Here is a 25946-nt window from a genome sequence, read left to right on the forward strand (position 1 = left end):
CTGCCTCTCTGCCTACTTGTGATCTCTGCCTGTCAAAAAAAATAAATAAAATCTTTAAAAAAATAAAAAAGGCAAATTTACAGAGACAGAATAAAGATCAGTGGTTGGGTCTACAGGTCGGAGTGAAGATTGTAAATGGGCTCAAGCGGAGTTTTGGAGTGATGAAAATGTTCTAAAATTGGATTGCAGCGATAATTGCACAGCTCCAAATGAGTAACTAAAAGTCATTGAATCGTACATTTACAATGCCTAAATAAAGCTGTAAAACTAAAAAAGTACCTAAGATTGGTTGGAGACTTTTGGATAAAACTGTTTTATGGGGTTTTTTTGATAAAGTGGTTTTAAGTATGTCAGGTGACGTCCTATTAGTTTGTGGAATCTCATATTACTCTTTCACTTGGAGGCCTAGACCCTCCCTGCTCCCAAAGCCTTACCTTATGCCCTGCCTCACTAAAGTGTGTCGGAAAACTTTCTCTTTGTTGGGAAGAACTGACTCAACTGTCGGTGTGTGGCTCTGATGGACTGTCTAGGCAGATGATACTTATTTAGAGAAAAATGCTTACTTTGAGCCCCAGGTTATAGCTACATTAGTCCCAGCTAGACATCTTGCAAATAGGTCCTGCGGGTTGACGAGTGGGTGAGAGTTTGAGAAATGAGGGTATATTTTCTGCTGAAAGAGAAGAGCCACTGGAGTGGTACCATCACGTGCAAGGATGCTTTAGGCTGTATTGCTTCGACCTGTGCTTTTCACTGGTTTTTGTTTGGTTGGTTGTTTGGCTGGTGTTTTGGCTGAGGCCTCACAACAGTCCTGTGAGATAGGAGAGGTATCCTTAGTCCCCATTTTACAGAGAAGGAAGGTTTACAGGGTGACTCCTTTGTCCAAGAGCATACAGCTTTGGCAGAGTTAGACTTAAATTCAAGTTTTCTGACTCCATATTCTAAATCACTTCTTTTGTCCTCTGTGTTTTGCCTCAGTTGTTTACTGGGAAGAAGAGCAGAAGGGGCGTGTAATTTTGACTGATTGCATATGTTTTCAGTAGATTTAGTCTGAAGAAAAGGAGGGAAGTTAGACTAAAGTGTAAGTTCAGGAGTTCTATAGCAAGTATAGTAATCAAGGACAAACCTGATATCTGGTAGTTATTAAAATTATATACCTGGGTTAGAACTATAATTCGTGGCACAGATGGTTTGAAGCTATCCAGTGCTTGGTTCAAGGAGCAGACCACTTCCTAAGTTATAAATATAACTGTGCCAGAAATCAAAGAAAATTCACTTGACAGACATTTACTGAGCATCTACTCCATGCCAGGCTCCTTGCCAAGATACAGGATCACAAGGTCCAGTTGGATCCTGTTGAGAAAGAAACAGCCGGAGAGGACAGAAGTAGGCTGGAATTTCCTTCATCGTTTTCATGCTCTGAGGCTGATGTGTCTGCCTTCCAAAGTGACCACATCCATATGGACCTGGAACCTGTCACTTTCTACGGTCCTTGTAGCTTTGCTTTCTACAAGTTCCCTTTCTTGATAAAAATAGTCCATCTTGCGGCACCTGGGTGGCTCAGTGGGTTAAGCCTCTGCCTTCGGCTCAGGTCATGATCCCAGGGTCCTGGGATCGAGTCCCCGCATCTGGCTCTCTGCTCAGCAGGAAGCCTGCTTCCCCCTCTTTCTCTGCCTGCTACTCTGCCTACTTGTGATCTCTCTCTCTCTCTGTCAAATAAATAAATAAAATCTTTAAAAAAAAAATAGTCCATCTTTTCTTCCTTTCCCACTGTGGATTCTTCAGTCTGCTTTTCAGCCAAACATAGGTAGATCTCTCATCTAAAAGAAATCTTTGCTTTTTAAAAAAAAAGACATTTAGGGGCGCCTGGGTGGCTCAGTGAGTTGGGCCACTGCCTTCGGCTCAGGTCATGATCTCAGGGTCCTGGGATCGAGTCCTGCATCGAGCTCTCTGCTCAGCAGGGAGCCTGCTTCCCTCTCTCTCTGCCTGCCTCTCCGTCTACTTGTGATTTCTCTCTGTCAAATAAATAAATAAAATCTTTAAAAAAAAAAAAGACATTTAAAAACAATTTTCCTAATTGTTGAAATAGTTGATGCTTATTGCTAAACACATGGAAGGCATAGATGAGTTATAAATAATAAACGTAAAAATCACCTTTAATTCTGCAACTTAAGATTTCAGTGGTTAATGTTTTTGCTTCCAATCTGAATTTCCTGTCAGTGTCTGCTTGTGCGGGTATGCACATTTTAGTATTTTGTTGTGTCAAGCTCTGTGTGAAATAATTTACATGTATTCTTTTTTTTATCATGTTTTTTTAATTGTGTGTATAGTACATCATTCATATTTGATGTAGTGTTCAGTGATTCATTGGTTATGTATAACACCCAGTGCACATCACAACACATGCCCTCCTTAATACCTATCATCCTGTTGCCTCCTTACCCCACTCCGTCCCCTCTGAAACCCTCAGTTTGTTTCCCCGGTTCGTCTCCTCTGATTTCGCCCCCTTCAGGTTTCCCTCCCTTCCCCTATGGCCCTGCTATTGCTTATGTTCCACATATGAGTAAAACTATATGATGATTGCATATTCTTAGTTCAGAAGTAGCTTTGTGAAGCAAATACTATTATCATATCTCCTTTTTACAGAAGAAACAGATTTAAAGATAAGTAACTTTTCTAGGTTTACATAGTTGATAAATCCTATAACTTGAATTTTTACCCTTACGTAGCTCAAGCTCTTCACCACTACCTTTCTGTTTTCTTCTGTGACTATCACTCCAAAATTGTTCTCTTAAGACTGTCAATCTGGGGGCTCAATCCCAGGACCCAGTGATCATGAGCCAAGCTGAAGGCAGATGCTCAACTAACTGAGCCACCCAAGCGCCCATGTAGCTTTTAGTTTTATCCAAGAGAAATAGCATAGGATTTTGGTGGCTGAAATGAATTTTTTTTATTGGCATATTTAAAGACTATTGATTCTCTGTAAATAAATAGGTGGCATGCTTGTTCAAGTGTACATTTTTCAAAGAATGTATTGGATATTCTTTTCTAACGTTTTCAGAAAATTTGGAAGTAATTGGTAGTTGAAAAATAATGCCTAGAATGTTTGGTATAATAGAATACAGATTCTAGGACCTGACATCTGGTCTAGGGTAGATCTCAGGAATCTGCATTTTTCAGAGCAACTAGTCTAGATGATTCTGATATATAACCAGATTGGGAAACACTGGCCCGAACCCTCTATTTTTCCTGAATTCTTGTCATTTTCTTCATTTTTCTCTTGACTTTGATTTCTCTTTTTCTTTCTTGTATCACTATACCTGCACTTCAACTTCCTTCCTGTCCCTGGTTTGGAAGCTAACTTTATTTATTTTATTTTTTACGATTTTATTTATTTATTTGTCAGAGAGAAAGCACAAGCAGGCAGAGTGGCAGGCAAAGGCAGAGAAAGAAGCAGGCTCCCTGCTGGACAAGGAGCCTGATTCAGGACTCGATCCCAGGACCCTGGGATCATGAACTGAGCCGAAGGCAGAGGCTTAACCCACTGAGCCACCCAGGTGCCCCCGAAGGCAGTGTCTTAATGGACTGAGCCACCCAGGCATCCTGGAAGGTAACTTTAGATAAGACTCTTTTCCTACTGCTTTATTTAATTTGACTTTTGCTATGAGAGTCTTTTTTTCTCTCAGATTTAAGTGTATGATTAAATTATTGGTGACCAAGATTTGTTTTCCTGTCATTATCGTGAAAGTGGCTCATCTCATCTTATGTTACAGAAGTCAGAGAATTGGTACTACATTTTACATTTTGTTTAGATGAATGATGTTCATTTCCCATTTCACTTAGGTTCTTTTCTTGTTTGAGAGACATGGTTTGCAAAGGTTAGAATGAATGAGCCTCAAAGTTTTGGTAACAATAATAACCAGGGCCTTCATACTAAGGCATTCTATATAGTCATTTGAAAGAACCAGTACAATATAGCAAGATTGTTGCAGAAGGCTGTCTATAATAGTTGTCTAGTATAGTCAAGTGAAAAAGCAGATTATACAGCTGTAAATATAAAATGAGCTTATTTTTGCTTAAACCACCCCTCTTTTGATTATAGATATGTATCCATTTGTATGTGCATGGATAAAGGTCTCTAAGAACACAAAATAAGTGTATAGTTTATGATATTTATTATTTTAATGATAGATAATATAGATAAATTTATTGATATAACAAGTTATTAAACTTGCCATTTATTATATATATTTTTAAAGATTTTATTTATTTATTTATTTGACAGAGACAAAGTGAGAGAAAGGCAGCACAAGCAGGGGGAGTGGGAGAGGGAGAATCAGGCTTCCTGCTGAGCAGAGAGCCCAGTGTGGGGCTCCATCCCAGGACCCTGGGATTATGACCTGAGCTGAAGGCAGATGCTTAATGACTGAGCCACCCAGGAACCCCCCTATTTATTATATTTATAGATGATTTCCATTGAGGAAATGGAAGATGATGAAGAAAGGGATACTCAATTTTTACTTTATTTCAATATTTAAATTTTAAATAATGAGTATGTTTTTTTTTAATTTTTAAAATTACAAAAGCATTGGTTTTTAAAATACGTGTCATGTCAAGATATACAGTTCTTCCTATAAAATATCATTTCTTGTTATGTTATGGACATTGGGGAGAGTATGTGCTATGGTGAGTGCTGTGAAGTGTGTAAACCTGGTGATACACAGACCTGTACCCTTGGGGCTAATAAAACATTATATGTTAATAAAAAATTGAAAAATATATTTCTTTAACTCTAGAACATTTTTACAGTTCTTTTTCTTTCTTTTTTAAAAAAGATTTTATTTATTTGACAGAGAGAGAGAGATCACAAGTAGGCAGAGAGGCAGGCAGAGAGAGAGAGAGGGGGAAGCAGGCACCCCACAGAGCAGACAGCCAGATGCGGGGCTCGATCCCAGGATCCTGAGATCATGACCTGAGCCTAAGGCAGAGGCTTCACCCACAGAGTCACCCAGGCACCCCTAGAACATTTTTTAAAAATAAGAAAAAGTAAAGGACTAGGCATTTAGAGTACTTATTTCGTATTAGAAGCAAAGAGAGCAAGAGAGGCTTTAGCTGGTGTATTGGAGACAGCGGCAGCTTCCATCCAGCACAGTAGCTGATGCACTCAGGTGACTCTGCTTTTTTGCTTCCCTTAGGTTGTTTGGTCCGCAGTTTGCATTCATTGATCAGTGAGTTGATTCAGACTCAAACCCACCGACAGCAATGAATGTTGAGTGCAGCCATCAGCGTTTCCATTTGGTGGCCTTGCCTCGGCCCTCCTGAATTCCCCGCTCTTCTTTTCCACACTGGTTCTTTGAGGCCTAGGTCTGGTATCTCTCTTAGTAACCGATGATTGAGGACCCACCTAATTATAGGTAACACTAGATACTAGAGCTGGGAGATTTCTTCAAGTTGAGAAACTGGTTCAGGGAATGGAAGGAGCTCGTGGAGAAGCTAACAGGTAGCTCTGTGACCACACAGATAGGTAGGTGCCTGCATACCTGATAGATACAAACAAGAGTCAAGGGTCCTGGCTCTTCCTCTCTGTTTTGGGCTGAGAAATATGAGCACTTTTCAAGGTAAATTAGCACAGGTTATGTTTTGGGTTAAATAATAATAGCAGTTTCCATATATTGTTTGCTGTGTGCTTGGAATGGTACAAAGCACTTTATATATTATCTCATTGAATCTCAAAACTCCATGAGGTAAATGTTCTTATTATCTCCCATTTTATACATGAGAAAACAGAAACTCAGATACTTGCCTGTGGTCACATAGCTAGTTAGGGAGTTGAACCAAGATTTTTCCCAGATATCTGACTCCGGACCTGACATTTTACTTAACATTTAACAAACTTTTAAGTAAGTATATGTGTGCCCAGAAGTAGTGAGGCAATAGTTGATTTCAAACATCTCATATTCTAACAGGGCTGTGAAAACTTAACCATATTAACTGTAGTTGGAGGTAGAATATGATAAGAGTTGTACAGGCATTAGACAGTTGTATGCTATGTTTGCTTATTAAATCCGTCTCTTGCTCCTAATTAAAGTTTTGAGGGGATGGGGGAGAAGTGGGTGTAAAATAATCGGGTTTCCCTCAGAACTGAAATATATGTTTTTAATGTCTCCTTGCTCCATCCTGTTTTCACTAGAGTGGCATATTTCTAGGAGACATTTTTAAGCACATTCAGTATTATAGTGGAGTTCTCCTTATCTTGTTGAAGTGAAACACTTGTTTGTCAAAAACAACACAAAGCAAGGAACAACGGGCAATAGAAATAGGGGGAGCTCTTACAAAGTTCACTGGACCACCTTTAGGGACAGGCAGCAGGACTGGTTCTGGTGATCTTATGTGACATGTGAAGGTACAGCCTGCTCCTTTGCTTCAGGAAATGTAGTGTTGTCTGTAAGGACCCCAAGGTACAGTCAACGGTCGGTGGTTTTTTCAAATCCCAAACTCACCGACAGCGTTGAATGTTCCTTGGAGTCCTCTGAAGGCTGGTTTCTGGCCCTGGCAGCCCTTCTTCAGCCTGTACCCATGTTCCAAGAGCCAATGAGCAGTGAAACCACTGCTGATAGAGGCTCTCATGTTCTTTTCCAGGTTTCAGCTTGAGAATATTTAGACTATGAAATCAGTTTGTGTTTAGCAGAGAGCTCATGAACTTAATGGACTTGTGAGACTGCAGTTACTTATATAAGCAGACTCCAATGGGTGGTTGAGAAAATGGCTTTGAACAGTATTATTTTTTTAATTCTGAAAATGTCAAGTGCTTCATTTTAGAGTAGATTGATTATTAAAGGGCATGGGTAAGAAAGAAGTTAATATATATTATGGACTCTGTTATGTGCTGGAATTTGTATATTTTTATTTCATTAAACTCAAAACAACCCCACTTGTACCTCATGAAAAAAACTGAGAGATTAAGTGATTTGCACAGTTACATAGCCAGGAGTCACTGTTGTAAGCCAGAACTTGAATACTGGACTTTATCAATGCTCAGCTCCCTGAGCATATCACCTCTTTTCCTGTCCACCACAAAACTTAACTGTTCTATTGGAAGTAGCATCTGCAGTGAGAACTATATCAAACTAGTAAACATTTTCTCCTTGTTTGCCTGTATAAATAGCAGGTGGGTCTGTAGGCAAAATTTTTCATAGAGGAAGATGAAAAAAATTTACCTTCACAATTCGTGATCTCTCTAGCTGAGATCCTAGATCAGTGAGTTGCCACAGAGGTTCAGTGGTAGTCTACACCTTATTTTCCATTTTGAAAAAACAGAAGCAAAAAACCCCTATCACCTAAGAGAAAGCTTGCATTTCTCCTCTGTAAGATCACAGCAACTAAAATGTCAGGTGTCTTTTTGCTTTGGCATGAAGAGTATTGGTACATTATAGACATACTGGTTATTTTTCATTGACTCCTGAATATCCTTGATTAAAAAGCTAGAAAATGAAATAATTCTATGGGTAGGGATAGAGGGTTTCAGAATGTAGGGTTTTATTACTGGAGAGATGGAGGAGTGCTTGGAAGAAAGGCTTAGAGATCTGCTGGCTGAATTAAGGTTAATCTTTAATCAGGGATTGGGTTTAAATAGTAAAGGTTGACTCTTCTCAAATTCATTTTTAAAGGAGCCAAATGGTACACATTAAAAAAAAAAAATCACTGAGAATTTGGTTTGAATGTGAACTGTTGAACATCTACATCAATTTAATTATTTCACCCTCTGTCAAAACACTCCATTTAGCCAGCTTTGTTGAGTTCTCAGTGTTATGACAGTGAATTGTATACAACGACAACAAAAAAAATCAAGCAACTGTTACTGTGTAGTCGTTTAAAAACTCTTTAATGTGTTTAAACAGTCTTCCCTTGGTCTCATAGTAGAAAGAGATGTGAATGCCTTAAACCATTTGGACAGATGTTCAGACTTTAAAAGAATACTGACTTCTGCTGCTCCAAGCCATGAGATATTTTACAAAATACCATTGCTTAAATTCATGGCATTCTAATAAGAATGCTTTTTATAGATTTGAAAAACTAGAGCAGAATGAAAGGTAGGTTTCCAAAATGGCATAGGGGTATTTCCCATTGTGTTGGAAATAATTAATTTTCATGGCAGGGAAGGCTACCATCATCCTCACACCTTTAAGTTTTTATCATCAGGCAAGTTAGAAGGATACACTGGTATTTTTAATGAGTTTGCTAAGTTTATATATTTAACGCCAGGATAAAGTCTAAGGTTAAAAACAGGGTTAAATTAAACAAGAATTGTAGAAACTACAAATTTAATAAGTTGGTTTATTTCATTCTTGATTTAGGTTGGTTTTGAGTTTGCCAAAATTTACCGTGCCATCCTTTACTGTTTCACTTACCTCTTTTCCTTTTCCAAAGGTTGAAACCCACATTGCTCCAACTTGGACATGTAATTGTTTTCATAGTCTTCTTGAGGCCTCTTGATATACTTGAAAGAAACAAGAATCATAAACTTAATAAAGCAATATATTTGAGAGATTAGTAGCATAGAAGAGAAGAGGAGTCACTATCTCAGGTAGCTTCTGTCCAGACACTTCCCAAGCATTATGCAGGGAGCATATATTTGGGGTATTTGGGGGTAATGCTACTAACTTTGAGGACAGATTCTTATGTTATAAAGATGACAACAGCATGGCATCATGAACCCATATTTCTTTTAGCCGGACTGCTAGTGTTCTGCTTTATCCTTTTGCTAATTCATCAGTGAAATCCTAGGATCCTTTCTCTTACATATAATCCTTGCCATAATGGAACACAGTGTCTGCCCAGGGATCTAGACATAGACACAGTAGATGACAAAGAGAATGACTGCTATGCTGGTGGAAATGTACAAATCATGTTAAGGGGGAATAGAGAAAAGGGTTAATTCTGCCCAAAAGTCCCAGGAAAGATATATCTGAGGGTCACATCTGACTTGGGACTCAAACGTATAGTTGAATTTTTCTAGACAGAGAAGGAAAGATACTCCAATAGAGGGAAAGCTCTGCATAGAAAGTCCTAGAGAAGGGAAAGTTCAGGTAGTGATGAGTGATGACATTAACCTCTCAGCATCCGTAAACTCATCTTTAAGATGGGGGACAAATAGCACTTGCCCTTTGCACAAAGCTGTGAAAATCAAATGAGGTTGTGCATGTGAAAGTAGCATGTTGATATAATTTCTAGATTTCTTTCTTTCATTGCTCTTGGTTCATATGTGCTAAAATAGAGTATATGAAATACCTTATCATGATAGACTTTTCCAAATTGGATTCTTATTTGTTCTCTTTTTTTTCCCTTTGAGTGGCCATAGTTTAAAATTTTCATATATTAAGTGTTCAGAGAAGTAATATTGTAACAATAAAGAATACAGATTTGGAGCTAGAATTTTGACTTTGCAACTTACTAGCTATGTGACCTTGTGCAAGAGAAAAAAAACTTCTCTGTTTTTCTGTTTCCTTACCTATAAAATGGAGATAACGATAGTGTCTCCCTCATAGAACTATTGTGAGGGACGTGTGGGTGACTCAGTTGGTTAAGCATCTGCCTTTGGCTCAGGTCATGATCCCAGGGTCATGGGATCAAGTTCAACATTGGGCTCCTTGCTCAGCAAGAAGCCTGCATCTCCCTCTGCCTGCTGCTCCTCCTGCTTGTGCTCTCTCTTCCTGACAAATAAATAAATAAATCTTTTTAAAAAACCAGTTGTGAGAACTAAATGTCAAGTGTGTAAAACAGCACAACACATGTTAAAATTTATATGAATTTCTATATGTTTCAAAATGATTTAAATTCTTAAAATCATTTATAATGTACTTATGTATTATGAAATTAAATTGCATATTTTACCCATATTCTGGTTTTGGTTCATTTACACTAACGTAAAACCTTTATTTTATAGTTAAAGTAACTTCCAAATAACTATTACATTGCATATGTATATATGTATATGCGTGTTTCAAAGGCTTTTTGAAATTAATTCTCTACCACTTTCTTTGTGACCTTAGGAAAAGTTTTTAATCTCTTGAACTTCAAAATCCTCAATCTGTTAAAATAAGAATAATAGTATAGTAGTAGTACCTCCCTCATACTGCTTGTGAGGATTAACAATTAGATAATATAATTAGAAACTTTCTAGAAGGCTATAGATTCTCTCCCTAATCTGCACATAAACACAAAATTTTGAAAGCAGTTTCAGTTATGGAATTTAAGAACGCATCCATAGCCTCCCTCTGAATGTTAGGTTCAGACATTCCAAACAGAGCTGTAGACCAAGATTTCGCCATCTCATCTTGTCACTGGTGTAATGTTGCTGCTGTTGCAGCCTGTCTCCATTATCTAGTCACATTGTTCCCTATGCTGTAATCTGTGCAATACAACCAGACAGTGGGGCACCTGGGTGACTCAGTGGGTTAAAGCCTATGCCTTTGGCTTAGGTCATGATCCCAGGGTCCTGGGATTGAGCCCTGCATCAGGCTCTTTGCTCAGCAGGGAGCCTGCCTCCCCTTCTCTCTGTGCCTGCCTCTCTGCCTACTTGTGATTTCTGTCTGTCAAATAAGTAAATAAAATCTTAAAAAAAAAAAAAATACAACCAGACAGTGATAACTGGACAGTGATGATCCCTGGAAAAAGTAGTTACTAGGCTTCATCAACAACCTTTAATTAGTAAATCTGCACTTATACAGAAGAAGTTGCCAGATGAGAAGTTACACAAATATTTGAATGAATTTAACTGACTTTGCAACAGTTTCTTTCCCACTTCCACAGCAACCATTTGGTTTGGAGCTGATCCCAGCACTATGAGTACTAATTCTGCCCTTAAGTAAGGGTCAGAGAATGTGTTGTTTCAAGACAGTGCTTACAAAGCCTGCTAGAGTGTTTACTTGAGTATTAGGGAAGGGAGGAAAAGAGTATGCTGAAGATTGTAGTTGTATATGGAATTATTGGACATTCTTACATTTAGCCTGCTGAGGTTTTACCAGACAATTGAGAAGTAGAAAGAGAAATTTAAACTTTGTAGCTTGGAACATTTTACTTCTTGACATGGCAACTTTATATCAGGTTATTTCAGATATTTTATGAGTTGGGAAGACCAGGGGGTGGGCAGGCCAACTCACTGAAATTGCAAATTGACCTAGTGCCAAAAGAAAGTATTTCTTTTCAAATGGGACATTTCTTTTCAAAACCTTTCCAAATATTCTAAGGGCCACCAGGATTTTCCATCTCCTAGTTACAGTGACTTAACGTGTTTAAGATATTACTACTTCGGATTATTTTACAAACCCATAAGAAGCAATACTTCACTTTTCCATGGTAAATTAATTCACAGGGTATCTATAATCAGTGAACAATTCTTCTAAGTAACTCTATACTAAGGACTGTTGTTCAGCTGACCTGAATGAGTAAGTACATTAAGTGAGTTGGAAATATAAAGTCATAAAAGAAATAGGGATCAAAATCATGCGGTAGTTAATATTCATGTGCATTAAGGAATGAGGTAGAAAGAACCTTGGATTTTATTGCAGTGTGTGAAAATTGTTGGCAGAGATTTTAAAAGTCCATGAGAGCCAACCAGCCTGTGTTTTGCAATAAACAGTTAATGAAATAAACAAATACAGTGATCAAAAGACTCAAATCTTTCCTTTTGTACAGTGATGAAACCCTGACAATCTAACAATAACATAAGAATATGTATTTCCTCCTCTGACCTATTTTAGTTTACTGGGTTAAATGTAATCATATGATACTTTATATGCTTTAAAAACTTGATGTCTGTTATGAAGTTTATTTTTGTCTCCTGTAGATTATAATGTTGTGTTAAGACATTGTAAGTTATAGGTAACAAGACATTCATCCTATAAGTAACTTATTATTTAAAACATTTAGGGGAAATGCTTTTTATTATTTTTGCATTATGTATGTGGGCTCCACTCAAGTCTTGAACTCAGGATCCTAGGATCAAGACCTGAGCTCATATCAAGAGTCAGATACTTAACCAACTGAGCCACTCAGGTGCCCCTAGGTAAATTTTTTTTTTTAAAGATTCTATTTATTTATTTGACAGGGAGAGAGAGAGCACCCGCGCACAAACAGGGGGAGTAGCAGTAGAGGCAGAGGGAGAAGCACATTCCTGCTAAGCAAGGAGCCTGATGCTGAACCCTGGGATCATGACCTGAGCTGAAGGCAGAGGCTTAACTGCCTGGGCCACCCAGGCACCCTGAGGAAATAGATTTACAAGGGAAATGAAGACCTGAAGTCAGATAGTGGGTCAGAATTAAAATTCTTGACTGTGCGTGTGCATGTGCACGTCTGTTTACTTATATGACACTACCTCTCCATTGTGAAAAAACATGTTTTTTGCAGAAGTTTCCTAATGTCCTGTTGGCCATCTGAAAAGTACTTCAAGTCTATATGTCTGGCGGGTCAAACATCTTAGCCTTAGGGATACACCCAGAACTAGTGCAAATGGACCATTGACTTGAATTTAGCATCCTGACCTGAAGTATTTGACTAAGTAAGAGATGCTGAGTGGTGTTGGCATAAAAACTGTCCATGGTATGAAATGAGGAATAGCTGTAAGTGATCAAAAGTCTGTGAAGGCCCTTTAGGCTCTGACATTTATCTGCTGCTACACTTTAACACTTTACTCTAATCAAAGGTGACTACCACTGGATGGAAGAGGCTTGCAGAACCTCTGGCTGCTCTCAGGGGAGGAATTTATTTTAATTGCCAGTGAGAAGGTAGGAATGATTTCAGTAAAGATCAAGAACCTCCAAATCCACTTCAGCTTGGGCTTCTGGCCAAGTGTCCGTCCTCTGGAGGGAGTTGGTGTCAGCTGCTGTCTTGTGACTTGAGGTATTTCAAAAAAGCCAAAGGCATTACAGAAGCCTTTCCTGAGTTGGCAGGCAGGAATGGCTCCAGGAATCAAGGCCTGACACATGTCATCAGCCTGGAAAAAGTGGAGTTTGGACACTAATGATGGCTCTTGTCAAGGCTCAGTGTGATAAAGCCAGGAGGACTCAGCTTGGGGGGTTGTTTGCATAGAAGAGGAGTTATAGCTTAGAGAACACCTGCCAAGAGTTTTCACTGCCCCAGCTGTATGTCAGTGACAAATACTTCACCCTTGACTCCTGTCACTTCTTTTTAATGGGTAATGGTAGAGATGCTGGATGGGTAAGGAAGAGAGGCAGCCTGGTTATATCTATCACATTTCCCTGTTTGCTGATTTTCATGCCATTCTCTGTGTAGAACTAAATTTGTCTGGCCATACTCCAGGCTAGTGTTTTGTTCTGTCTCTATCTGATGGTATTGGGCCAGAGTTTTGGATCCTTTATTTCCATAAATGCCACTGCTGATGACCACACAAGTGTTTTGATTGGCAGTTAGGAGAAAGGTTTTTTGCTGATATATCTTTGTTAGAAGTGTTGTTTTCAAATCCCAGCTTTGCCATGTAGTAGCTATGTGATTTTTGGCAAGTGGTTTAACCTCTGTTTCTCACCTGCATAATGGAGGTAAGTAAATAACTGTACCTATACTACTGGGTTGTTATGAGACCTGAATGAAATTAGGAGTATAAAAATGCATGACCCATAACATTCAAATTTCAGTTATTGTTAATATTGTAATTATTTGGTCAAACTTTTTGCCTACTGGGAAGAATGCAATGAGGGTTTTCTAAACCATTATCTTAGTGAATATAGGAATCATGGTGTAGAATAAATGTAAAATTTATAATCAGGAGATCCAGATGCAAGTCTTGACTATGCTGTATGTAACTTCAATTTCCAGATTTTTTTCATAAAAAAAATTAAACCAACTAAAACAAAATCAGGATCTCTGAGATCTCTTGTCATGCACAAAAAATTGACATTCATAAAGATTATTGAGGTTCCCAAGAGCTTTTGCTTATGTGGGTTATACCTTTCACCTTTCACTGTATGAGAAATTAAAGTTGATGGGCGCCTGGGTGGCTCAGTGGGTTAATAAGCCTTTGCCTTCAGCTCAGGTCATGATCCCAGGGTCCTGGGATCGAGGCCGCATCGGGCTCTCTGCTCAGCGGGGAGCCTGCTTCCCCCGCGCTCTCTGCCTGCTTCTTTGCCTACTTGTGATCTCTCTCTGTCAAATAAATGAATAAAATCTTAAAAAAAAAAAGTAAAGTTGAGAAATTTAAAAATGTTTATTAATTCATTTAAAATAGAAATGATTAACTTACTGCATAGCAACTTAAGTAACATTTTAAAGTAAGAGTAACTATAAAAATATCTCTAGATTCCCCCCACCCCCCAAAAAAACAAACAAATCTTAGTGAGAAGAGTGACATTATTTTGTATTTTTGTAGGTCTCTTCAATGTCTGGCTTTGTGAAAGACAACTGAATTTTCAGGGTGCCTGGGTGGCTCAGTCGGTTAAGCATCTACCTTTGGCTCAGGTCGTGATCCCAGGGTCCTGGGATCGAGCCCTGCATTGGGCTCCCTGCTTAGCTGGGAACCTGCTTCTTATTCTCCTTTTGCCTGCCACTCCCCTTGCTTGTGCACTGTTCCTCTCTTTGTAAATAAATAAATAAAATCTTAAAAGAAAAAGGCAACTGAATTTTCATAGCTGTGTATATCTGCATCTACATTCTGTCTGTTTCAATATGTTTTGACTGAAGTATATGAAGAAAATCTGGCCTCTATACTCAGATATATATGGAAAAAGGATTTTAATAGTTTGGATAATTGTGTATTTTCTTCTTTCATGTGTATCAGATCTCAGTAGTTGGTAGTCTCTCTCTCTCTCTCTCTCTTTTTTTTTTAAGATTTATTTATTTATTTATTTGACAGAGACCACAAGTAGGCAGAGAGGCAGGCAGAAAGAGAGGAAGGAAAGCAGGCTCCCGCTGAACAGAGAGCCCGACTTGGGGCTTGATCCCAGGACCCTGGGATCATGACCTGAGCTGAAGGCAGAGGCTTTAACCCACTGAACCACCCAGGTGCCCCAATAGTTGGTAGTCTCTTAAACGTTAGTTGCACTATGGAATCAAACCATATCAATGAACTTTTCGTTCTCTATTTCATTAAAAATCCCCTAGTCTACATGGGTCTTTGACCCATGAATGATTTTGAAACAGCATGCTTTGGTTATTTGGAAAATACTGGTTTAACAAGTTATATAGAATTTCTAAATATGGACATATTTCATCATATAAAATCCAATAAATCAGTTTTCTTAATATTACCACTATTCTCCTGGGAAGCTGTGCAGCTTACAGTAGCAGATACAAATTTTCCAAAATTCCAGTTTTTATTTAAAGGCTTAAATTTTATCACTGGCAACAAATACTGCCAGTTGTTTTCCTTGAAATGACATGCCCACTTTGTTCATTTTCAAGATAATAACTGTCAAACATCCAAATCAGAATAACTGTAATTTTCTGTTGTTCTTTCAAGTAAAATGATAGCCCATGAAAAAATTAGCTAGTTTACCTTACAACTCAAACAATAGCTTAAAGTGCATTTCCTTGAGACAGTCAGTGTAGAGAAGTGCTTTAAGTGTGTTTTCCATTTTGTCACACAAAATATTAAAAAGTTGCATAGTCAGGCATTGAGATTTAAAATCAGTAAATCTTAGTGCTTCATCAAGGACATTCTTTCTTTTCTCCTTTTTACATTTACCATGAGCATTTCTTAAAATTTAATTTAATTTTTTTCAGTGTTCCAGAATTCATTATTAACAATTATTCCAAGTCCTCATACATTAATTTACAGTTTGAAATAAGGAACACAGTCTTTTTTCCTTGTTAGATAGACTGAAGTAATTAGTAATACTGTTACCGTTCATACCATAAATTAGATCTTTTCATTGGATCTTTAAGAAAAGTATATAGGTGGGGGGTACGTGGGTGGCTCAGTTGGTTACGGTCATGATCCTGGGGATCAAGTCCTGTATCCTGCTTCCTGCTCAGCGGAGAGCCTGCTTCTCCCTCTCTCTCTGCCTACTGCTCTGCCTGCTTGTGTTTTCTCTCTCTCTCTCTGTGTCAAATAAAGAAATACATACATCTTAAAAAAAAAAAAAAGAATAGGTGGTATTTTCTGGAAAGAATTCTAAGCATTTGCTAAAAATAAAAATGGAAAAAAAATGAAAATGGAAATGAAATCCATCAAGCAACCACTCCAAGAAAACGATTTCCTTGGATGAAATTCGTCAAGGATATTCTTAAGTTAAAATTGCTTTTTTTTCCCCCTGCAGTGTGTGGTGGTGGTAAATATAATGACTGCCAATACATTTTGGTGGCATTGCTTTGATTAGTGCTAAAGCTAAGCAATTTAACCCAACACTGGCTTTGCACCATCCTTGTAAATGTCAACATAGTAAAAAAAGGCAAATCATGCCTTATAATCAGTACAAAAATAGTTTTGGCCATGAAAGCTGTCTGAAAAGGTTTTGAAGTCATCTGTAGATCACACTCTGAGAACCATTGATACAGAGTCCAAATGTTAAAAAAACTTTAGATGGGGGCACCTGGGTGGCTCATTCAGTTAAGTGTCCAACTCTTGATTTCAGCTCAGGACATGATCTCACGATTATGAAATTGAGCCCTGAGCTGGACTCTGTGCTGGGCATGAAACCTGCTTAAGATTCTCTCTTTCTGGGTGCCTGGGTGGCTCAGTGGGTTAAGCCTCTGCCTTCGGCTCAGGTCATGATCTCAGGGTCTGGGATCGAGGCCTGCATCGGGCTCTCTGCTCAGTGCGGAGCCTGTTTCCCTCTCTCTCTCTGCCTTTCTGCCTACCTGTGACCTCTCTCTCTCTCTCAAATAAATAAATAAAATCTTAAAAAAAAAAGAAGAAGAAGAAAAAAAAAGATTCTCTCTTTCCCTCTCTCCCTTGCTTTACCACACGCCCTCTCCCGCCCCACCATATCTGTCTCCTCCCTCTCTAATGAAAATAAAACTCTATGCAAATGGTTGAAACTTCTCTAATTCCTTCAGCATTAAGACTCATAGGGTTGCAGTGGGCTATAGGAAAGACAACCCTTGGGGTATTGTTTTGGCATCCCCTTGGCATTTAGCATAGTATTAAGGGGCTTGCCTATAGTGGAACCTCAGTGAAGATTGATCAGTCAATGCAGATTGCCTAAATATTGTACTTATCAACTTTTTTCTTCTATACCTTATGAACTCAATTTTCTCTGTTCTCATATATACCATGTATTTTCCGACTCTTGCTGAATCCTCTGTTACTGATTATACAATATTGTCACTACGTATTTTTTTTCTCCTTGTGAATGTGTAAGAAGTAAATCACATGGCATTTGCTCTTTTATGATCTTGGGAATATAAAAGCAGTTAAACAACATACCACACAGCGTCCAGATGCAGAGGCACAAGTAGCCTGGCATAAGATTCAGCATTTAGTAGTTTGTAATAATGACCACCTCCTGAGCATCCTTTCAGGGTCAGGCATTGTGATTTGTATATATATAAACACATGTATGTATGTATAATATATATTTAATATAAGTATAAATCATATATGTAAGTATGTATATAATTTAAGTGTATATATTCAAGATACATAAGTAGATAAAATATATAGATATATTTGTGTACAGATATGTATATATGCAGATACTTTATATAAATTTATTTACATAAATATAGAAATCATTCACATTTAATTTTCTCCACAGTCCTGCCAGCTATTTGGTATTATATTCACTTCGTTGATGAGGAATGAGACTCTAATAGGACATAGATTTGCTCAAGGCCCCAGAGTCTTGGTCTGTCTGGTGCCAAACTTTTCAGTAAATGCCTAAGTTCTTAGAGGGGTGAAAACAATATGGGTGGGATGGGGTAGAATTAATTATTTTCCCAATCCCATATTCTTCTTAACACTTTCCCAAATTTCTCCCCAACTCTTCTTTCCTCCTTGGTTCTATAGCATGTCTCATGGTGTACCTTATTTTAGCATTGTAGAATTGTGTGCAAGGCTTATCTTTTCTACTCTGATATAAACTTAGTGAAAACAAACCCATTTTATTTAGATACATATTATATTAGGCACTTGATAAATGTTTATATTAAACTGTAAGTGCATGTTCTTTGCTTTGTTCATTGTTTATGTAAATAGTGTATAAATGAAGTCATTTGAATATGTTGATTTTAAATAAATATAGTATTTCCTTTTGAGATGTGAATAATAACCCTATAATCTATCTGTTCTAGAAACTGCATTTTTTATCTGTTGGGGAGGTGTCAAATGTCTTATTTTCAACACCTAAGTTAGAAAATCAATGAAAAATGTGAATATTCTTGTTGATATTATTAGTGTTAAGTTGTACCCTCTTTGACTCCTTTGAGATGGCTCTACAATAAGAGAATGGGGGGCAGTTGAGTTGATACATTTATTTTTTAGATCAAAGCATATGGAAGAAAGTTGTAAAAGTCTAGCTCAGTGCTCCTTTTAACAGTTTGCAGCTTATAAATCAATTTGGAGATCAAAGCATCTTCTGTAAGATATACGTCACAATAAAGTCAGTAACTGGCAGGTGATTATTACTGTCTTCAAAATGAACAATGATCAGAAGCAGCCAGTTATGATAATTGCTTTATTTTTGTATAGTCTCTGTAAAAAGATTATTTGAAGAGTAACTTCTGTAAAAGGGACTAACCATAAATGCTTAGCTAGCATCTTGAGTGGAAACTTGAGATTTGGGTAGAGGAGGGAGAGTGGGGATCATTTCTTGGTAAGCCTCGTGCATTTTTCTTCCTGATATGCCCTCAGCGTTATCTTTTGTTTCTAGGAAGTTCATAGGACTGGAGCTCTTTCCTTTGGGGCCTCCTTCTACCTTCTCAAAGTTTTGTTTCTGTTAAGGTGTCTTAACTAGGTTATGTGAAACAAACTCATGAAAGGAATTTACCCCAAGGTTCACTTCTTAACTCTTTCAGAGATATTTGGTTCACAAATGCTTTTGTGAAAGTTTTGGCTATTAGAATATTTGTGCTGCTCCAGGATACGGAGGTAAGGAGAGAGCATTTCTGTTAAATCACAGTTTAGTCCATGTAGGTCTGAGTTCTGCTTTCTCAGAACTGCTGAGGAGGTGAGAAAAGTAACACCCTTTCTTTGTGTTATCTTAATTAATGCTCCCAACAGCCCTTCTGATAAGGTAGTGGTTATTGCATTTGTCACTATACCCAGATACTCTGTTCCACTCCACTGTTTTCCATGTACAAAAATAATTTAGTCATATGTTGTCCAGTCACATGAACGTATTAATTGAACAGTGGTACATGGTGTTGAATATATCAGATCAAGTAGGTTGTGTTGTTTGATTCAAATACTGAATTCTAGAGTTACTGAAGGCACTTGACTCCATGAAAAAGCTGCTGATTAGGGTACTTTTCAAATTGTGTATGTGTACTGGGGCTAAGATTGTGTAGAAGTCTGGCTCCATTAGGAAGGCTGTCAGCTTCTGGGCATGGGAGCATGGCCTTAAAGTGCTTGTAAACTTTAAAGAAAATGTATTTGGAATGGGACTTATTTAGACACTGACAGGCAATAAAAATTAACATACCAGGGTTTACATTTTCATTGAATATTATCTTAAATATGGTTTAGATGTGTATACTGGTTATAATCTTACTTAAAAAAAAACCTAGTGTATCTTTTTTAAAGATTTATTTTAATCAAAGTGAATTCCATTTTTCCCTTTGGTCTCTTCTTTGGTACTATTTTCACCCTTTTTCTCCTTTCAGAAAGTTGGGGAGAGTGGGCTTAGATGCATTCTAAATATGTGGACTTTTTTTTTACTATGGTTTTGAGGTGTTTGGCCTGTTTTTACTATTACTACTGATATTAAAAGTCTTATATAAACTTCTTTCTAACGGGGTGTATAATCAGAATAGACACTTGTAGTCTAGGAAAACAGAAGAGTAAAGGTTATTAATCTGATTATTAGTGGTAAAAGGAAAACCTAACAAACTAATGCTGAGTTCAGAATAATACACACTTTGGTGGTGGGGGGGGAGGTCACATGAGAGAATCTTGCTATAAATATTCCCTAATTTGTTCTGATTGATGGTTATGTGTTATATATGTATATGTAAAAATTCATCATACTTAAACTTAAGATTTGTTTACCTTACCATATGTAAATTTACCTCGAAAAATAAAATAGTTGTCATATCTGAAGCAAATGTGGCAAAATCTTGATCACGATTGTGCATGAGTGATGTTTTATTTTAGTGTTTTTAAATAAAACATATTTACTGTTTTCATGAAAATTTAAAATATTTTATGATAAAAATGAAAAAAAACCCTGTCACTCTAAACATGTCAAATTAAATCAATTTATGAACGCTAAGTTTTTTTCTTCTTTTTTTTTTCTTACTCTGTCATTTTTCAGGTTTGGAATTTTGTCTTTTTCTTGGATATTACTGGAGAAGTATAGAGAATGAAGTCTTGTATTACTGATATCACTTGTTTAAAGAGAACAAATTCAATCTTGATATTGAAACCAGCTTATATATAATTTTATTTCATTCTTGAATCTGACTGGAGAAAAGCCAGCCCACTTAGCTCTTTTAGGTGTATGGTAGTTCTAATTAAGCACCAGTTTTAAAGGCTTTGTCTTTCATAAGCCTAATATTTATTGAAGATTTTCCATGTACTTGATATTGTGAGAACTGTCTTGTAGGAAGATGTTATTATTTCCTTTTGCATTTGAGGACCCAGAGAATCTGGGTTCTCATGGATGAAGTAAGGAGGGCCCCCTATACTTGGCCTCTAAATGGTACTTAAGCTGCCAGTGTCAGTATGAATATGAAGGTAATTGTCATTTTTTGTAACTGACTCTTTATTGCCACAAATAGATCATCACTATCTTAAGAGACATTCATGTACTGTTTAGAAGTCTTTCTAGAGCTTATATTGAATGGTCTTTAAAATTTCAGAATTATTTCTGACACTTTCTTAATAACTTAGCAACATGGCATTGTCCTTTAAAACAAAATCTGGAGTAAAAAGAAATATTTTCATTTTCTTATTGTATGAAAAAAGGCTATTTGTAGGTCATCTTTTTTTTTAAAAAGGCACGAAATTCTCTCTCCAAACCACATTAGAACCCATGCCAAGTTGGTACAGGGCCCTTACGAGAGTAATGATGTAAGAATTTGAAAGAGTACATAATGCAGCTGCCAAAACTCACACTGCTCAGTATCAACACCGTCTGTCTGCCAGAGTCCGCAGCTCAATATTTTTTTTTGGTGTGTACCGAGTTATAGTCACATATATTTATCTCTTCGGGGGTAGGGAAATAAGGAGTTATTGTTTGATAAACTCAGTGCTTTCTGAGGTAATGGTGCTCTTTTGCCTCTCATGCACTCCTGAGCATTCCTCCCTAACTCCCACGTATTCTCCTGGGTAGATTCTTCCAAAATGTGACACAGAGGGGCAATTCACACCTTGCCTAGTTTCTGTTTTGCAAGAAAACCCTTCTCTTGCATGGTTCTGTATTCAGGAAGACCCATGTGCTACATTCCATCCGTTTGCCAAGTCTTGGACTCTTATCCAAGGTAAAGTATTTGAGTATGCAATTACCCATACACATATTGGCAACCGTATACTTTTTCCTGGCCTCTCTTAGAGAAAACTCAAAGCCAGAGGAGCAGATCCAGATGTTCTTCAGTCTGGCATCCTCAATTCAGAATTCTAGATGGCAAGACTTCATTTGTAAGTGTACCAAGCTTACTCAGCACCTGCTTTTGCTAACCATCCTATTTTTATGACCAGAGATTGTGGAGTTTGCATTCTTTGCTGAGCAGAAAGAACACCATATCAGAGCTGCATGTGAAGTGACTCTCCATCATTTGAGAGAAATATTTGATTTGCTCCAGCAGCATGCAGAAGAGTCTAGCCTTGCTGTGGGAATAAGTCTGGGATGAGAGCAGGTGCAACTGCAGCTGCAGCTTCTTAACCAAATCTGGCCTTGTTTAATTTTTAAATAGTCTAAAACATTTGGCATCAATATAAGTGAACCATTATGGGCTCTCTGGCACCTAACATAGTACCTTGCCCAAGGAGGGAGGTGCTCACTGACTATATCCAGTCACCATTTATTGAACACCTTCCATGTGTACCAGGCTGTGTACTAGAGACTGGTTATGAATAAGATCTTTTTTCAAGAGACCCATAGCCTTGGGAGGCATAGACTCTTAAACAGATAAATTACAATTCACCCATTTTATTTGTTGTTGATACGTTTTAGGATTTCATTCAGTTCGTAAGTTAGGTACAGAAACCAATGCACAGGATTGACTTCCTGACCTTCTAAGAACAAACATGGGATTTCCCTTCCAATTCTAAAGTATGCTTACTTGCTTGCATTTTTGCCTCTTTAAATACCTCTTCTGACTTATTCAGGGATGAAGATTTCTGAGTGTGGAAAGAAAATGCTAGTATAATGCAGGAAGATTTTCCTAAGAAGTCTTCCAGAATTGGTTATTCTGTTCTAAGTGATGTTTGCTTTATATAAAAGTGATGTGCAGTTGCATCAGTCCTTCTAGATATGTTGGTTATATGCAAGTAAGATTAGGAAAAGTGATTCCCTTCTTTCTGTGGAAAGTAGGCTTCCTTCATCTGAATTTTTGCATAATTAGGGCAGAACCAGATAGCACAATTTTTTTGTCATAACTTTCTGAATAGATGAGGTCACGTTTATTTAGTAATGATGTAGTTCCTATGTTTTAACTTGTTTTTCTTTCAACCAGCCCTCCCTCAATTTTTGAGGATGAGTATTTGAGTATTTCCATTCGGCTTCTCTTAACCATAAAAAGAATGTTAAATTGCTTTCATACAAACTAGTTTTCTCGTTTCTTTGATGGAAAACAGTCTCAGATAAAACATGTACTATTAAAATAAGAAAAGCTAATACATAGTGCTTATGTTCCAGATTTTGGTTTTAGGGCTTTATCTGTAAAGTACTTAAAAGAAGCATTGTCTAATCCTCATGACAACCCAATAAGATAGGTACTTATTATTTTTCCCAATTTACGGATGAAAACAGGAAGGCAGGGCATACCTAGGTGGCTCTGTTACTTAAGCATCTGACTCTTGATCTCACAGTCATGAGTTCAAGCCCTGAGCTTAAAAAAGAAAAAAAAGAAAGGAAGAAAACAGGTAGCCATAGTGAGGTAAATAACTTGCCCAAGATCATACAATTAATAAACAGCAGAGTCAGGATTTGAACTCAGGAGTTCCAGATCCATTGTGTTCTTTTTTTTTTTTTTTTAAAGATTTTATTTATTTATTTGACAGAGAGAGATCACAAGCAGGCAGAGAGGCAGGCAGAGAGAGAGAGAGGAGGAAGCAGGCTCCCTGCTGAGCAGAGAGCCCGATGCGGGACTCGATCCCAGGACCCTGAGATCATGACCTGAGCCGAAGGCAGCGGCTTAACCCACTGAGCCACCCAGGCGCCCACCCATTGTGTTCTTAATGAGTGCACTTTCAGCTTCATACTTAATTTGACATTGAATGATACAGAATTCCCTAAAAGTAAGGGGCATTAATTTTCTAGCATTCGAGTTCCTCCTGTGTATCTAGGCATTCCACATGTCATTTTATTTCTTTTCAATCTTATGGATATGTGAATTGGTCCCATTTTACAGCTAACATTTGTGGAGCTCTTTGTATGGGTCAGGCATTGTACTAAGTAGTTTACTTGTGTTATCTCAGTAATTGTTCACAGTAGCTCTGTAAATCTTTACTGTTATTCTCAAAGGTAGAGAAAGTCACTTGCTTGGAGTCAGATAGCTGAGGAGGACAGAGTTTAGATCTGACCGTAGGTTTGCCTGACTCCAGACCCCAAGCTTTTAACTATCATGTAATATTTGGTGAGAGGAAGTACTGTGAGGTAAGTCCCGGAAGACAGAGCCAACTCTTGTTCCTCATCCTTAATCCTCATATATTGTGTTGATTAATTATGACCCTTGGCTTTTCTTACTACTTCATGTTCTCATAAAGGTATCAGAGATGGCCTTCTTGTCTGAAGACAAGATTCTTCCATAACTGATGCCTTCATGATAATCGTGGCATTTGGTGAACTTGGTCTTTTATTTAAGGCTTTGACTTTTTTTAAAATTCCATTTGCTGGGGCTCATCACTCTAGAGATTTCTTTCTATCTTCATAGGTATTTCTGAAAGTTATAGTGGGGTGATCTTAAGCATCTGTGAGGTTCTATTTCCAAAATATTGTAGTTTATCTTTATCTTGCCTCCTTAGGATTGTAAATCTATTTTCTTTACCCCCTAAGATATGGTTGGTATTGAACATTTTTGCTTATTTTAAATTATTTTTTTATGTGGAACCTTTATGCTCTCATATCTCGCTCCCTCCCTCCCATTAGCAAAGTCAAACCTAGATGGTTTAGAACTGAATATGTTTTCTGTCCTTTCTCTCTTTCCCTAATTGTCTTTTTTTCTGTCATTCTAGATTATCTCTTCTTTCTGTCGAACTAGTTGGTCACTAAGATAAGTCTAACTCCCAAATATAGATCTGTCACTCTGACCTGAGGTAATCAACATCATTAGGTATCAGAAAAATGAAAATTAAAAAAAAATGAGGTAGTAATGCATACCCACCTCAATGGCTAAAATTAAAATAGCAAAGAAATTGACTACTTGAAGTGTTGGTGGGAACAACCCAACTACTCAATCTCTGTCAGCAGAAGTGGAGTATACATTGAGAGAAACATTTGAAAGCTCTTGAGTAATATCTATGGAACTTGAACATAGGCAGTTTTATTTCTGGGCACAAACCCAACAAAAATGGGTAAACTATGAACTGAAAGACATGTATAAGAATGTTCTAGCAGCATTATTTGTAGAAGTCCCCAACTGGAAACAGATATCTTTCCACAGTAGAGTGGATAAATAGATTGTGGTATAACCCATAAAATGGAATACCATATGGAAGTGATACCAGCAAACTATTACAACATGCAGCAGCATTGATGAATGTCCTAGACAGTATGTTGAATAAAAGAAGCCAGACACAAAAGATTACATAATGTAGGATTACCTTTATATTGAGTTAAAAAAATAAGCAGAATTAATTTGTGGTGATAGAAGTCAGAAGGGTGTTTACTTTTAATGATAGAATATAATGACTGGGAGGAGGCATAGAGGAAGTTTCTGAAGTACTGATGTTCTAATCCTGACTTGGGAGTTGTTGATTCCAGAAATGTGTTCACTTTTTTTAAAAAATTCATTGAACTATATATACATTGGAGGTAAATTGTGTTTTATTGTATGTTTGTACTTGAATAAACAAGTTTATTATTTTTAAAAGCTAGGCAATAGTTTGGTTAAATAGTTTGAGGGGAAGCATTGGGGTCAAGGACTTGGGTTAAAATACCATCTCTAGTTAATGGCTTTGGATTAGTCACTTAAGAGTGGCCTTAAAGGGGCGCCTGCGTGGCTCAGTGGGTTAAAGCCTCTGCCTTCGGCTCAGGTCATGATCCCAGGGTCCTGGGATCAAGCCCCACATCGGGCTCTCTGCTCGGCAGAGAGCCTGCTTCTTCCTCTCTCGGCCTGCCTCTCTGCCTACTTGTAATCTCTGTCTGTCAAATAAATAAATAAAATCTTAAAAAAAAAAAAAAAAAGAGTGGCCTTAAAGAATGACTTTTTTTTTTTTTTCTGTGTATTTATGGTAGAGATCTGGAGGGAGTCATATCAAACCAGTAATACTTTTGGCCAGGAGTAGAATTGTGAGGTTTCACTTTTTATACTGTGCACTACCTCTTACATTTCAAGTAATTTTTTTTTTTTTAAGATTTTATTTATTTATTTGACAGAGATCACAAGCATTCAGAGAGGCAGGCAGGCAGAGAGGAAGGGAAGCAGGCTCCCTGCTGAGCAGAGAGCCCCATGTGGGG

The 25946-nt window shown here is 37.6% G+C and overlaps 1 protein-coding gene and 1 long non-coding RNA gene across 3 annotated transcripts in view; one reads left to right on the forward strand and one right to left on the reverse strand.

The window, feature by feature from the left end:
* NR6A1 (nuclear receptor subfamily 6 group A member 1) overlaps positions 1-25946 on the forward strand; it is a 233455-nt gene that overhangs the window by 67789 nt on the left and 139720 nt on the right. The window lies entirely within an intron of this gene.
* Positions 1-25946, reverse strand: part of LOC122917261 — a 78734-nt gene that overhangs the window by 35771 nt on the left and 17017 nt on the right. The window contains exon 2 of the long non-coding RNA XR_006386369.1: positions 8406-8494. This is a non-coding gene — a long non-coding RNA (uncharacterized LOC122917261). The remainder of the gene's footprint in view (positions 1-8405; positions 8495-25946) is intronic.

The sequence above is a fragment of the Neovison vison genome, chromosome 9, assembly GCF_020171115.1.
Source record: "Neovison vison isolate M4711 chromosome 9, ASM_NN_V1, whole genome shotgun sequence".
In the NCBI taxonomy this organism is placed as follows: Eukaryota; Metazoa; Chordata; class Mammalia; order Carnivora; family Mustelidae; genus Neogale; species Neogale vison.